This window comes from Puntigrus tetrazona, chromosome 15 (genome assembly GCF_018831695.1).
Source record: "Puntigrus tetrazona isolate hp1 chromosome 15, ASM1883169v1, whole genome shotgun sequence".
In the NCBI taxonomy this organism is placed as follows: Eukaryota; Metazoa; Chordata; class Actinopteri; order Cypriniformes; family Cyprinidae; genus Puntigrus; species Puntigrus tetrazona.
The window spans coordinates 15,133,734-15,150,290 of record NC_056713.1 but is presented as its reverse complement, the minus strand read 5'-3'; positions in this window follow the sequence as shown (position 1 = coordinate 15,150,290).

The window sequence follows — 16,557 nt, the reverse complement described above, 5'->3', positions numbered from 1 at the left end:
TTACATCTTAGACTCAAATAACCCCAAACTCAGGAATCCTCTTCTGGGTAAATGAGGCCTCTGTCAACAGGGTGCCGACACTTTGGAAAATTCCCTCACTTTATGGGTTATATTGTGCGGAAGGGAAACAATTCTTGTATATCGTGATGGTTTCTGTGTTTTATTGTTTGTTTTTTGCCTTTCCAGTCCCAGCGGAGGGTGCGAGCTGCGTTTTCAGATTTGCTCCTCCGTTAAAGCATAATGTGTGTGTCATTTTGGGAGAAAATGGTGCATCTGGAGAAGCAGGTTGTGAAAATGGCACCTGATATGACCTCCATTTTAGAGAATGGTGGAGAAATAATGGAAACCCCGGGAGGTAAAGAGTACTGCCTTCTCCCCTGCCCTGCGACGAGACCCTGGGCCAGGCATTAGAGAGGATGAATGACAATACTGAGATCCCAGCCGCCGCACTGCTTGTTTATGGATGTGTGTGCACGTCTGTGAAGTGTGCCATAGATTAAAGTTGTCTCTGCAAATGTTGTTTTTTGCGTGTGTGTGTGTGAAATCGATGATTGATGTTTCCCTATCACGCAGTGCTGTAATTTTTCTCTTGTAATTAACTATGACACCAAAAATCTACTCTCGTCTGTCAGTGCATAAACAGTATGTGTAATCTGCGTTTTTGTTTTTTTTTTTTTTTTTTTTTTTTGCGTAGCTGGCGTTTAATCGTTCACCGTGCGCCTGTAGCTCTTTTACACTTTGCCCTGATCTCTGGGAGTCAGACACAAGGATTCATTTCCAAACTGGCTTTCAAGAGTCGCCACTGCCAGACCCCCTGCTGCGCTAAGCCATCAGCTTTATTTGTTGATCTGTATTTCTCTCCCTCCCTCTTGGCTCATCGAGGCAAAGAAGCCTACTCGTGGGTTACCATTAGAGGCAGATAATCTGCAGTGATTAGATAGGTTTTTATGTGGCGGTTCAGGCCTGGTCCCGGGGAGGCAAGAGGAGAGAGCCTTTCAGCGGAGAAGAATAGAGCGCAGCCACTCAGCTTTGCCTCTTCCTCTCAGAGCTCAGCGGCCAGGGCAGCTGTCTATTCACACAACCCTGCCAATTAAGCACATTCAGCAGGGCGCTGGAGAGACACCCAGCCGGAGGTAATCAGAGCCTTGATCATCTCTCCTTCTCCCTTCTCTTCTCATATCCTCTCATAATTTTTCTTTTCTCCTCTCCTCTCTCTTTTTTGACTCTCTCCTGTTACCTTTTTCCTCTTTACCTGGCGCTGGTGTGAAAATGACTGAGTGGGAGTTTACGGCGCTGTGCCTGTGCTTTTCGGATAAGTTTTTCCTCTCTACACGAGTTGTGTAATATTCCTGGTTGCTCTGAATGATGTAAGCTTGTGTTCAGAGGGCATGTCAGGCCAACTCGATCCCTTCAAGTCATCACGGTTCACTTAAAATGAGTGATACTAACCTAACTAGTTTTGTATGCATGGATGTAGCTCAGCTGTTTTGAGAAGCACAGAAGTTGTGATATCACATAACTGATACATAGTTTTAGCACGTTTAATTTTCTTTCTTAAATTGTCGTTTTTGATGTAGCGGAAAGTCAGATTAATTCCAGTAAATTAGTTTGTTCTAATAGTTTAACCTGTTGTCATGCGATTGCATGTGCATTTCTGTTGGCATGCTATTTATACACACAAATTGAGTTTGCATGCATATGCATGTAAAAACTGCATATTATATGCACGTCATGCACATGTATATCATATGCATGCCAAACTCAATTTCTGTGTATAAATAACAAACTAATAAATAATAAATACTGCAGTTGATATGCATTTCCATGAAATCAGGCTCAATAGTTTGTGTACTACATTATCAGATTTAACAAAACAAAAAATTATGTTTATCTTTTAATTGTTTAAATTTAATTAATAGCTTTAAAAATGATGGGCATTGCTACTTTTTTAGATGTATTTATTAGTACTTAGTTGTATCAATATTTTATTCATTTTTTAAATAATAAAAAAATTTAAATAATAAAAAAGTATTATGTATTAAAATATTTTGTATAATTCCTATATAAAAGTCAAAGTCAGGTCGGTCAGGCCACTGAGACAAATGTTTATTAAAATATAAAAAGGGTTCATGTTTACTTAATGTAGAGCCAAGTCTGATATTATCTCTGAGGTATTAAGAGGACACGTAGGGCACTTTTAGGACATGCACACACACACACACACACACACACTTGCAGGTTCTAATAACGGCACTCAGAGAAGTCATTAATACTCCATGTGGCATGAGCACCGTGGGCTGGGCAGTAGTAATGGATGCTGTGACCAGTAATTAGGGTACAGGCTGGTGTTAAAGAGTCAAGACTTTGGGAAACCGATTTGTGGAATAATTAGTCTCTAACAGTTTATTGATGGCTCTTTCATACTTTTCCAATGTGTTCCTTTTGGCCCCTCAGCCCACATTAACGACCCTCTGGGTCTCCCCAAACAGTCGTCCCGTCTAATTAATTGAAATTAGGGCAGATCAAATGCATTTCAAGTTTCTCATATTAAAATTACCTGGGGGAATGAATTTCCAATTTAGAACTTGGGATTTCTGTCTTGTTAAATGGTGCTAAACGATGGTCTTAATATGCACGAGGCAGTAATGCAGTAGACTAATGGCTGCTAATCTAAGGCCATTGTTCTTGTTGCCTTGTTGATACCTCTCAATTTACAGGACCTCATTGCTCAAACCTGTCTCCTGCTTAGTATGACGTGATTTAGCTGTTAAAAGATTTTTTTAAGGAAAAGCTGCTCAATTAATCTATTAGTTCATATAAACAGTAATGTTTTGTAATGCTTATTAGGCCTTACTAAATCTTAACTGTAGATTGCATTGTGTAAATTCTCAATTCTCTTTCAGTTTTATTCTGCAGTTGTTATTGACACATATTGTGTGACCAAATAGGACGTGCCTGTGTTTATTTCACCTCCTGACCTCTTGGACGAAACGTCAATGCTCTTTTGCATTCATTTGGATCAAACGTTTACATCCTTATAGACTTTTGCAATTTGTTAAAGTCTTATGGAGGCAAGTCAGAGAACTAGACTTGTATTTATGTTTGCTATAGACAAGCTGCACGGAACTCTTGGGGGACTTGCTCTTCGGGGGCAACGGTCCCGTATGTCTCCCAACAAAAAGTCAATCTTTCCCTCTTGTGTCTTGATTACAAGGCCTTATTGGCATTTACATCTGTATTAACAGCGCCACACATGACCCTGCATGTGTCCGGCCTGGCAGATTGATTAACAAAAGAAGCCGCTTCACGCTTTTTACCGTTTTCTTCGGCGACGGGGACTCTGGAGGCCCCAACCTGCTCAGGACCCTGAGGGACCACAGGCCTTTGGTGAGGCACTGGACCCCAGCGCGGCCCCCTTCTTCAGGGGTCGGATTAACCCTGTGGAGCCACAATAGATGCACATGTCCCCTTGGCCAGGGCCGGCCCATTCAGACCTGCGTTACTTACACCCTAATAAGGATTAGGCTTAATGAACTGGAAGAAGTTAACAATAAATGAAGCAGCCCTTTAAGCAGACTCTAATTCCATTTTGTGTCGCCTTTCTCTCGCCCATTCTCTCCTGCCTCTGTTTGAACACAAGGTGTAATCCTCTTGAATATCAAAGATGGTTAGGGGTATGAATGTACACTTTTCTCGGCTGGTTCTGGCCAGATTAAACATCCCTAGTGAATGTTGCTGGGAGTGATGCAACCGACAGCTCCCATCTGCTGTCAGGAAGCTTCTTTTGTTTGTTGTATGGTGCCAAATTAAACTTTTTTACATTCTGGTTTTGATCTATTAATAACAGAGAAAGAGCACAATCTCTTGATATTTTGAATATTATTTATCTATTAATTTATTTATTGTGTACACACTACCACACAGCATCCAGTGAGATGTTTGATGTTTTTAAAAGGAATCGCTTATGTTTACCAAGGCTGAATTTATTTGATCAAAAGTACAATAAATACAGTAATATTGTAAAATATAATCACAATAAAAACTAACTCTTTTCCATTTTAGTATATTTAAAAGTAATTTATTTCTTTGATAAAAATCTAAATTTTGAATAGCAATTATGCCAGTTTTGCTGCTTAATGTTTTTTTTTTTTTTTTTTTAAACTGTAATACTTTTAATTCCCCACAGGATTCTTTTTGATTCTTTAAATGTTCAAAAGAACAACATTTATTTGAATATGAATTCTTTGTAACAATGGAAAAGTCACTTTGTTATTTTTTTAGAACAAAACTAAATAAAAAAACATTTAGTATGTTTCATATTAAAATATATATAAGTAGATAATATTTTATAATAAATAATGTACTAATTATATAATTTTAATATTAACAAATGTCCTGATTAGATACAATATCATATAGTAATATAATCTCAGCAACATCTCAGTCACGTACACTGGATAACATAAATCTGAGCCATGATTCAAAACCCACGTTTAAGTGTAGAGGCTATTTCATTGTGAGGTGTGATTTGTTTTATTGACTTTTCTCTCGAAGGTGAATCCTTTCATTCTCAACAGTGACGTTAAACTGAAGAGGCATGGCTAGTCCCTGAGTCAATGAGGAGGGCTGTTGGAAGGGCAGCATTTTTTTCTGTCAGATTTTTGTTGGTGGTTCAGATCATACTCAGATCTCCAAATGCAATTTCACAAAGCCCTTTAGCCAAAACCATATTCTTGACATGAAAATGGTCATTTACAGATGGCTCAGGGATTAAGTGCTTATACAACTTCACTCAGAGTACCGAAGCAACACAACAGAAAGGTAGACTGTAGTAGACTGAGTGGGAGAACGAAGGCGATCTACTCCAGCAATCCCTTTACTTCCCTTATCCCGCAAATGGTCATGACATGTATGTCTAAGTATGACAAACATAGACACTACTAATACATTATGGCATATTTTACTAATTTAAGTGAACAGAACCAATAGCCAAATGATAAGTGATTTAGTTCAAACAAACAAGATCAATGTAATGTCAATATAATCAAGATAATGACAATTTTCATATTGATGTAATAGTTTTGTTATTGTCACAAGTAGCTTTAACTTAGCAAGTCTCAAAGTAGCTGGTGTTGGAAAGGCCTGATCAGAGGTGGTGAGATGTCAGAAGTCGTCATCTTGGCTGATGTTCCCGTCTTGTTCATGGCATGAATCTGGTCAGGGTCCAGTGAGCCTCGCATTGCTCTCTCAGCCATTAAGCTCAGGGACACTTTTCATGGTTGTTGTTGTGTCACTTCATAAGAGCCTGCAATTCAAAAGCAATTACATATAAACTAGCATGAGGGTCTCTGTTGGTGGCAGATAGGTCCAAACTAAGTCAACCCCATCATCGCTGACACACACACTGACCTGTTGAGGTTGAGGTCAGGATAATCAGCTATTGTTTCTTTCAGCGCTAACTCTGATAACTCTCTTTCTGTCTCACTCTTTCTCTTCTTTTTTTAAAGTCACAAAGTCTGTCTATTTGTCAATCTATCTGTCTGTCTGCCAGTCAGTCAGTCGGTCTGTTTGTCTTTCATTCTGTTTGCCTGTCTTTCTAAATCTCCAAACCTAAACCCGTCTAAACCTCTAAACCAAAAAACTATTTAAATGACCTTCAAATGACCCTAGTTAAAGGTGAGAGTTGAATTTCAGTTCATTTTAATACTATACATTTGAATTTAAATAGCTCGTTTGTCAATTTTGAGTATTTCAAGACTTGATTCTGAATTCTGAAAAACAAAAACAGCCTAACTGACATACAGCATCCTTTGACAGTAAAAGGAATGGAAAATATGGAGGTGGACAGTTGCCAGCTGACGTCTGTTCTCGCGAATGGATATCAATTCCTTGTTGCCTTACTCATGGCCTAGGAGTGAAGGCTGACGTCACCTGGTGGAGCTCTCAAGCGGTTGTTGCAGGAGGTGGAGGTGTCAGAGGTATAGAAGGAGCTGTTTGAGATCACACTGAAGGTGCTGGTTGAAGGTCGTCATCAACGGGAGCTCAGCAGAGCAGGAGCCAGCATAACTTCCTCACTGGCTTCCAGGCCAATCACAACATGGCAGGTGTGACATACGCCCAACCACAGAGAGATTCGCAAAACTATAGGGCGCCCTGGCAGGCCCAAACTTCAAAAAGGGCTCAGCGAATGCTATTGTGAAGGGATTTAGGAGAGATATATACAGTCTTTCTTCCAGACTTCAGGGTGCTTTGCTGTCCCTCACAAACAAAACATCAATTACTGATTTGTCGATGTTGAGCATGTTCACAGAATGGTTGTCACTTCGTTTCTAAATCAATCATTTGGAGGGGCTTGAAGTATTGGCTGGAGACTGTTTTTCCTTTGGACGGAGCTGTTATTCAAATTGTCAAAGACCATGGCTGAATCAGGCATTTTAATGACCACTTGTCTGAAGAAAAACAAAACAAGTAAATAGCAATGACAGAGTCAATAATTCTCTGGGAAGAAATATCAAAACGCACGAATCTCAAAAGTTTACTTTCTCCTCATCTGCCGACCAGTTCAAAAAGTCAGTCCCCGGTGTCAGAGGTGGCCATTACGTTAATTTCTCGATGTCTTGTAAGGGGACGGCCCAGAATCAATCCCAGCTGTCAATGCTGTCGACCCAGGTGCGTGTAAGCAGGCGGACACATTTACATTTATATGTATATGTAGATGTGTACGGCATGCGTGGGGTGACATGTAAAGACGTTGACACAGTAATCACAGGGCTGGGGGATGCCACCTGTCCGGCGCTGTGATGAGCACAGGCGAGCTGGACGTGAGGGAAACAAGTGGCCCTCAGATAACTGCCTGAACCGGCCGTCACTCCGATGACAACACACAATATTATGCAAATGGTTATCTGCGTGATGGCAGCCTGTACCTCTGTGTCACTGCAATATCCTTGCTGCTTACTGATCAACTTGTCTTTATTCTCTCTGCCTTTTATATTGTCTCGCTGTCTTTCACTTTTTTCTTTCCCTGCTGTTTGTTTATGTGCTTACTATCCATAAAATAGTATTTATTAGTCATACGGTGTTCTTTTATAACATATGATATTGTTTGAGGTTGGTTTAATTTGGTAAACTTATATTAAGCGTTGCGCCTGTATAGTTTACTCATATTATAATTGTTTTGTGAATCATGTCCATTCTTTTTTTATCATCAGTGAAAGTTTTTAATTAACATTAGTCCAATTATGTAATTAATGTATTATTTATAATATATATATATATATATATATATATATATATATATATATATATATATATATATATATATATATATATATATATAGTATACACATACATATATGAAAATATAGAGATGATATAGAGATGATTATATGCATTATTATAATAAATAGTATTATCTATCTATCTATCTATCTATCTATCTATCTATCTATCTATCTATCTATCTATCTGTCTGTCTGTCTGTCTGTCTGTCTGTCTGTCTTTCTGTTGTTATATTTATCTCTCTGTCTTTCTGCATCTTAGAAGTTACATTTAAAATCCACTTGCCTCAAAAATCTGAGTGGGCACATAGGCATAACAACTTGTTTGTGTGATTTTCTGTGGTGTAAGCCAGGGCAGATGAGATATTATGACACCTGACCGCTGTGGGCTCTCAAAGGTGCTGACTGAAAGAAACACCCGGAATCTCACCTTTGACTCTGAAAGGACAGCTGACGGTAAACACACTCAAACTAGCTAAAGCTAACATAACACAGTTGCCCCTCTCCTGCTACGCTCAAGACCTGCTATTCTAAAACAAATATCAGTCAATATCAAATAGATGAATGAGCAGGTGTGAATAAGCTCTTATATGTGTTCCAATATCTTTTGGCGTGCAGTGGTTGCTATGCAGAATTAACCCTCTCTGCCTGTTCCACTGCATATGTCTGCGATTACATCTGTCCCAAAAGCTGCCAGAAATGTCTATTTCTTATTTTTATCACATTTGCCCTTCCTCATCCTCCCTGACCACACTAAAGACCATTTAAGGCACACTTATTAAACATAATCTAGTGAAGTTATTAAAACAAGCCATCTTACAGAGATCCCTGCCACAATTCAATTACCTGTGTTGCTGGAGGGAGAGCCGCGCAGAGAAAATGACAAGACTTCCGCTTTTATAGAGCAAGCGAGGAGCATCGTTTCTGTGGCTTCAATTAACACAATGGGGACAGGGCAGTAATGAGCTCTGGGAGGATTTGACAAAGTAAAGTTGAGGTTCGTAGCTGTCTGCCTGCGAGCGTTAAGGGCATTTTTAGGGGCAGGCTGATTTTTCACTTTCTCAGTCATCATGGCTTTGTAGCGGACTTACATTCAAGCTGCCAGACATTTGTATTACTTACTCAAGGCTTTAATCTCCTTCTGGGCTTTTTATAATTGAACAAATGGGTTAGGTTATAAAATACATGTGAAAATAAATATCCATACCGATTCTTTACTAAAATGCACATCATTATGAAATTATTGAAAATGTATTTATGTATTTCTAATTCAAAGTTAGCTGCATATATATATATATATATATATATATATATATATATATATATATATATATATATATATATATATATATATATATATATATATATATATACTGTAAATAGTACTAGCTAAATATAGCCATGGTACCAAAATGTATTCTTTTATTTTTCTTTTTTATGTATAAGAAATGTCTGCCATAAAATTGGTAATGGACGTTACTGAAAATGTGGCCACTTCACTAGATGTGGCATTTTCACTTCACTAGATAATTACAATACATAGATAAGCATATTATTTATTTATATTTATTAAGATCAAAGAAAACTTTTTTTAAAACACTCTCTCTGTCTGTGTATTAGATATAATCATCACAATATGTTTAATTAGCTCTTTATGTCATTGTGTGTTTTTTTAGCAGAAAAATAACTGAAAATGTGCCCAATCTCCACTGCACAAGATAAACATATTCCTTTTTCTAGATCAAAACTTTTGGATCATTTTCCTTTCCCCTTTATTACAAATGATCTGCACAATACCTATTTGATAACCACTTTATGCCCTTGTTTGTATTTTTTAGTTTTTTATCTGTCAAATAATAGTAATCTATTCTTCAACGTATTTCATTTTCTATTGAATTGTTTGGAAACCATGTATTTTACTAAAGATACAGCCAGCTGTGGATTATATTATCATAATCATAGAGGACCAAATGTTTTTATTTATTGCTTATTTATAAGTTTGATAAGGACTAATTGCTGTAAAATAGATGTCTCCTACAGCATGGTCTATTGTTTCAAAAAGTAAATGATTTTTACGCAGCTATTTTGTACCTTGATGTTGGCTACCCTAACCTGTGCCTTACTGGTCTACCTCTCAGCTCAGTATCTTTTTCACCTCAGAGGGTCACTGGGCTATCACTGAAATTGGATCACTTCCCTGTCATGTTGTCGCTCTGTTTGTTGATAGCTCCCTCTTTAATTTCTCCTTTGTCTTTAATCTGCGGTAGCTGGCCCGGGCGCAGTAATCCTCTCAGATAAGTGGCAGACAGATTGTATTTCCTAGAAGCAGCAGCCAAACGCTGAGACCTGTTTATAAGCCCCATGTAAATATGGGCAGGCGGTTAATAGAGAAAGCAGCTGTGCAGTTGTGTCAGCCACCTTAGAGAACTCTCTCTATCCCGAGGGAAGAAATTGTTGTACAACTTTTTTTTTTCTCCCAAGGTCAGGATTAAGGCAGGGAAGGTGTCACAGCTCTCATTCCTGGAGCTATGGCTGGACTTACACTGATACGTAGGCCAAAGCCCATAAAACCACAGCATGATTGTGAAAAATTGTATCATGCGTCTATCACACTTAATTGCTTAGTCACCGCTTAAACGTCTTAACTTAAAAATGTACAGGTTAATATACTAAACACATACATAAATTAAAATATGGGCGTATTTGTTTTTGAAAGACGTCAAAAAATACATTGTCTTAAAAGAATGTTTAGTGTCAGATTATACTTCATAAATCATTGTAATGTTAATTTGGCACTCAAGAAACATCCATTCAACAAGTGTTGCTGCTTAATATTTTTGTAGAATCCTGATTCTTTTTAGGATTCTTGAATGGATACTTGAAGAAAAGAAATATCAAAAGAACCAGATTCATAAAATAGTCATTGCAGAATAAAAACATTCATGTCTTCCAACACATAAAAGTAAAAAACAAAAGACAAAATTTTAAATACATTCACCATTCCTAATTGTAATTAAATTAACCTAAATATTTTATAATTCATATTTTTTGAAAATGTGTAAAATAACCTTTAGAAAAAAATTATTCCTCCTTTTAATTAAAAATTATATATATATATATATATATAGCAAATGTAGTATTCAATACATTTTCTTCATTTACTTTATTACTTACTTTCATTAGCATTATTTTCTACTTACAACTTTCTTGTTTGGATAACAATTTTCTAAAAGATTTTGTCCTTATTGGAAAGATGGATAACTAGAAGACCTTTAGGACAAACAATTATCCATGTACCCTGTTCTAAAGCCCGGCCACTTGGTGCTGTCTGTCCGGAAAGCCATAGACATGACATCATGAAAATGATGGAGCAGACCCCAATCCTTTGTTTCTGATTGGCTGAGAGCTGCACTCTCATTATCATGATGTCATGGGATCCTGGCTGACCCTCCTCGCATCAGATGTTTATCAGGGTACTTGCGTGCAGAGACGATGGGGTTTAGACGAAGGATTTGGCCTTGACACCTCGGGCACGTAGCCTTACTACTCTAGAAAAAAAAAAAAAAAAAATCACATCAGGCCCTCCTTTTTGCTGGGAAAGCTCCTAATTCAATTAGGGCAGAATGAGGCCATCGAGAGTGATTTCACATGCTCTGCAAATGCCTTGAGATCTGATACTTAATCTTGGCAGGATCCTCTGCTGTTTTAAGCCAAGACATTAAAACCATTCTGTGTCCAGACAAATGACAGCCATCAGCCGAGTGGGGGAGTTGTGTCCTCCTGGCTTCGTCCTTTCTGCTCGTTCACAAGCGCTTTATGTGTCAAACTCGGAGGACAGACCTCAAGTATGTGTATCAAAAATACTTCCACAAATAAGTGGTTGTTACTTCATTGAATTAAATCTTCTCTAGTAGTTTTCTTTGTGTCTTGCTTGGACATTCACTGAATCCTATGGGACAAGTTTTCACTGGGAAATGATTGACACTGTGGTGTTGAGACTCTCAGAAAACAATGTGTGAGATATGGATTAACCTTGTTTTTGTAAGGGCAAAGGGCAGGATCACCCTCATAGTCATCTGCTGATTGGACTCAGATATCACATCCCTGTTTTTCTTTCACTTTTTAGTATTCAGGCATCAAATACAATGAATTAAAGTGCATGTATTGTAATTTATTTTTTCTGTTATGTGCCCCTCTCTTTGATTGTGTTGAAATAAGCACACAAAAAAATAATTTCTGAAAATGATTCTTAGTAATTTCTCTGTCTGATGAAAATAGCATTAACCTATCTTAGCTTCTTTTATGTGGCTTGTTGTAGCACTGCTCATTTTTAGTCGGTTTTTCACCAAAAGGTCACGTTTTGCTGTTGAACATAATTGGTTTATGAAGTTGTTGATTATTGCCATTCTTGGTTTGATATTGAGAGGTTGCAGCGTTTGTTTCTTTCTCTGACTCAGCAGACTCAATCTCAGTGTGTGAGTCAGATAATGGTGAGAATGTCTGTGTACTTCCTGCAGGGACGGCCTGTTTGCCCTTTCCTTTTCTGCCGCCGGCAGCTCTCCGCTGTTCATTTTAATCAGCACTATGTTTGCCAAAGAGCGTCTTCTTTTTTCTCTCCTGGAGGTGGCTGTTCTTGTGTTTTCCTCTGTGTTGCAGGTAGGATACGACAAGGCCAAACACTGGGCCTAGCAGGTAGCCCTTTTATAGTTAAAATAAAAATAAATGCAGATTATACTGTCTCCACAAACAAAGTGTTTGTTTTGTTCTGTTTTTTTCCTTTGTTCCATTTTTTTTAGTTTAGTCAGTCAGTTAGTAAAACAGTTAGACAGACAGATCTATCTATCTATCATTGATTCCTTACTTTCATCCATCCATCCTCCATCCATCCATCTCTTTGTCTGTCTACACACTGAAAATAAACGTTAGTCAGTCAATAATTTATATTATGAGACCATTGGAATCATTATTTGAACCAGTGTATTTAATTAAAGCTAAAATCTAAATAAATATTAATTAAAGACAATTTTTAATATATAAGTTTTTGATATAATAAAAGTAAAACTAAATGTTCTTCTCAAATACAGTAAAATAAAGTGTTGCTATTTTTAGTTAATTACTCCTTTAAATCATTTGTAAGTGTAGTGTTTATACCCCCAGTGTTTGTTGACCATTTTTTGGTGATTTAGATTACTGGCTGCCATGTTTTTATCTCATCGTCTAATAGTGAGGGAGCGTCTTTGTGCCACTCTATCAGAAATCAAGGTGATTCTCACTGGAGAGCTTCGATCTCATTCAGCACCCTTTTGGTTAACGTCACAAAGTTTGCTTCTATCTCAGCTGTTCTCCTAATCTTTTCAACAAACAACTGGGCCAAACCTGAAGTGTGCCAACCCAGCATCCTCCAACCTTGCATCCATCTGGTTGTTACACAGTTTGATGTTATATGTGGGCCTATATAATCCTTATCTTCCTTTTTTAAAGAAAGCTTTTAGCCACATTTTAGCACACAAAGCCCTTGCTCCTGCTTTTGTAGCCTGAGCCTCTATTTAGAAGAAGGTATGGGAAAAAAAAAAAAATCAATAATGTGTTTGGGCTCTCAATCTTCCTGGCCAGAAGAGAAGGTGTTTTTTGGAGGGGGTGGGGGATGTTTTTGTCATTCATAAGCTTCACTGACAAATCCCTGACATCATTTGTGGATTGTATCGATAACTTCTTCCATTGCTGCAGAGGACAAATAGAAATCATTTATCTGCCTTTGCAAGAGGTGAGGGCCGTGGAAACAAAGGCCCCTCTGCCAGGCAGCCATGACATTGGCAGCTGAGGGTATTAGCACAGTGTTCAAGGTCAAAGATCACCAGAGGACAAGCAGGTTGTCCTTGGGATTGTCCCTGTGTTTGTAGAGAAGACAGCTGCCGATTCCCATGAGACAGAAAGGGATACAGGTGTTGTTTGATATGCTATTGGTGCCGCATAAAATAATTAACTCTGAAAAGCATCTTCTCATACATTTTCACCATGACGAAAGATTACATGAATATAAGTGAAACTGTAGGAAATACCCAATTCATGATTCCTATTCACAACACATTGATTTTCTTCTTAAAAAAATCCATAAATCCTATGGCATTGAAGCATGTTTTTGCGTAACATTAAAACAAACTGATAGATCGTAATGTATCCATCCATACATCCATTATGAGATAAATAAATAAAATTAGGTTGCTTTTTACTTGTTTTTTCACAGTTTTCAGTGTTTAATTAATAATAAAATAACAAGTTAAATATATGCTGTCAAATGATTAATCGCGACTAATAACATGCAAATTAAAAATATTTGTTTACATAATATATGTGTGTGTACTGTGTACACATTTTAAAAAATTTATTTTGCATCTATCTATCTATTTTAAGTTTTAAGAGAAAAAAGTTGTCATATGAAGTGTCAATAACAAAAGATAAAGTCACAACTGAAAGAAATAAAATTCAATTACCTTTTAATGTTTGTGAAACAGCCCCCATAATTTCATTCTATGTGATTACTGACATTATCATGCCACACTGGCATGGATATGTAAAAATATTTAAATGTTGTATCAGAAAATCTGTGCTTTTTGTAAAATGCAAACATTTCCAAGACATTTTTCAGACACTCAGTGTAAAATGTATTTGAAGGTTCAACAATACCCTGATACTCATCTCCCTAATGTATTCTGGTCTTGTTTGGTCTCTTGACACTAAAAGCACCATGGAGGTCTAAAATATGCCTTGCCACAACTCCTTATTCATGATTTGAGGGGGCTGGGTCTCCCTCTACAGCACAGAAATGTGGGGTAGGAGAAGAGAGGGGGAGGATAGGGGAACATGCGATTCCCCAGACCTGTTTTTACAGTTGTGGGAGTCAGGGGGAAAGTTAAGTCTCTTAATCCATCATTATTAATAGAAAAACAAGTGTGCATGAAAATTTCACACACTTACATGTCCACTTCTGCTCTGCATCACCTGTAAATTAATCATAGAGTGTGTTCACGGTGACACTGAATATTATATAAAGGTGATTAAACATAGAGCTGAATACTGATTCTATACATTTGATATACAAATAATATAAAAAATAATAATATAATAGTTTTTATATATTAACTGCACATTTTGTATCTAATATTTTGACATTTACTTTTCAATTACTGTTGCCAAAAATATATATAGCATTTTTTCAATTAAAGTGATACAGTTTTATGTGATTCCCGGGTAAGCAGGTTAATTAGAAGATCAAACAGTTACAGTTAGAATAGATAGACAGATGGGTGGTAATTACTTAAATCTTAATGACCAGCAGCCAGCACCGTTTTAAGTGCTAGAGACAAGCTTGTTGCTGTATATAGAGGAGAAGCCAGACAGCGTTAATTGTGACCAGTGTCTGGGGCAAAGGTTTATTTTTAAAGTCTATTTGAGGATCCAAATTGACAGATTAATTGGCATTATCCATAGTGGACCAAACAAAGGTCATGACTGCCTTTTCTTACTGAACCGTCCTTGATCAATCATCACCCTGTTCGCTTGTCCTCTTGCATCTCTTGTGTGCTCGTTTTTTTTTTATTACGTACAGATATCGTCCATCTTGACTGTTCCTCTGTTGTTCTCTTGAAAATGTCATTAACACAGAGGAAAGCGGCGTCTTGCTCAAAAGCCCCTGGAATATTCTTCAAAACACCTACTCCCTCCACGCTTGTGTTGGCCGCATGGTGGAATCCGAATTCAAGTGTTTAATTTTCTGCCGTTCCCTCTATGATTTGGTGGTAGCATTCCATGGTAATGCCGCTCAGGATAGAGAGAGAGATATTAAGCTTCCTGCAAGCAGCCGTTGAACCGCCACCTGCCCGTTTTGTGTAAAGCCCGAAAACGTACCTGTTGGCAGCTGCTGGTGCCTTCGTGATAACACATACACTAGCATCTCATTAACTCTAAGCACATGCAGGAAAAGGCAGAGGAGGAGCTCAGAAAATATCTGCTGCTGCTTTCCAGTTCACAAAGAATGCCACAAAAGCAGGGATGGAAAAAAACAGAGGAGAGCCAACCTCAAAATGAGGACAAATCTGTTGCTTAATTGATGTCATTAGCAGAGGGAGGCAGGTCTAATTCCTCTCGTGTTGTGGATTTGCTGCTAAGTCATTTCATTTACTCATCAGTCAAACAAACTCATGCACCTGCCCTGACTTTTTTTTATCCACTTAAGAGCATGTAAGCCATACATTGTTGTCATTTATGTTCGTTCATATTTTACATAGTCTGTCCTGGGTGCTGATTGCAAATTGATGCCTTGTAATTCTTTAAACTCCGATTACATAAATGTTCATTTGTTGTTTTCATTTTTTTTCCCTGTGCCCATTAAACCTCAAATGGGAATTGATTTTTACTTGCACGCATAGTGTATTTTTATGCACTACATTGCCTAGGTCCTGAGAAGTATTTTACAAATCAGGTAATGCAGCATACTGTACAGCATCACTCTTTGTAATGCCATTAGGCCATTTATATTGGAGGGTGAACTGATTAATTTTATAAAGACATTTATATTTATTCATGTTAAACCTTGTGTATTAAAAAGTATATATAAGAGCAATATTATATCTGTATTACATGGTAATACTCACAGATTTGTATTTTTATTTGTCTATACTGTTCAGAAATTGACTTGCACTTTAAATGTAATGTTTAAATTAAAACTTTTTTTTTTAAATAAGGATGAAGTCAGAATTAGCATTTGTTATGAACATTATTGTGTCACGAGTGCTGTTGATTTAAATGATCTGTAATTTTAGACCAAATAGATAATCTTACAGCAAATAATAAACAAATAATGCTTTTGTAAGTTTTTGCATAGAAATTAATGACATAGTACTCACAATGCAATTTTTTTTTCTGTTCGTTTAGTACCTTGTTAAATTCAATCACTGGTGGTCAATGAATAAAACACAGGTCTTACTTTGAAATGCTGTATGCAAAAGTGCTGCAGTTTTTTAGTGAGTTCACCCAGGTCTTTTCAAAGTGTGAGAGTGAAAAAGTAAGAACCGGAAAGGCTCAATTAAAACTTGCTGAGTAGAAGCATGGGTCAGAGCCGAAAGGCCACGTTGGATCTGGTGTGACAGGCAGGCACATAAGGCAAAGTTGTGAGCGGCAAGGACAGAGACAAGGTCAGGGGTGTCCTCTCAACGAGGTAAAGTGCATCAGGAATACAAGCCTATTTCTCCACACTATTGTTGTGCCTATCCTCTTGTGC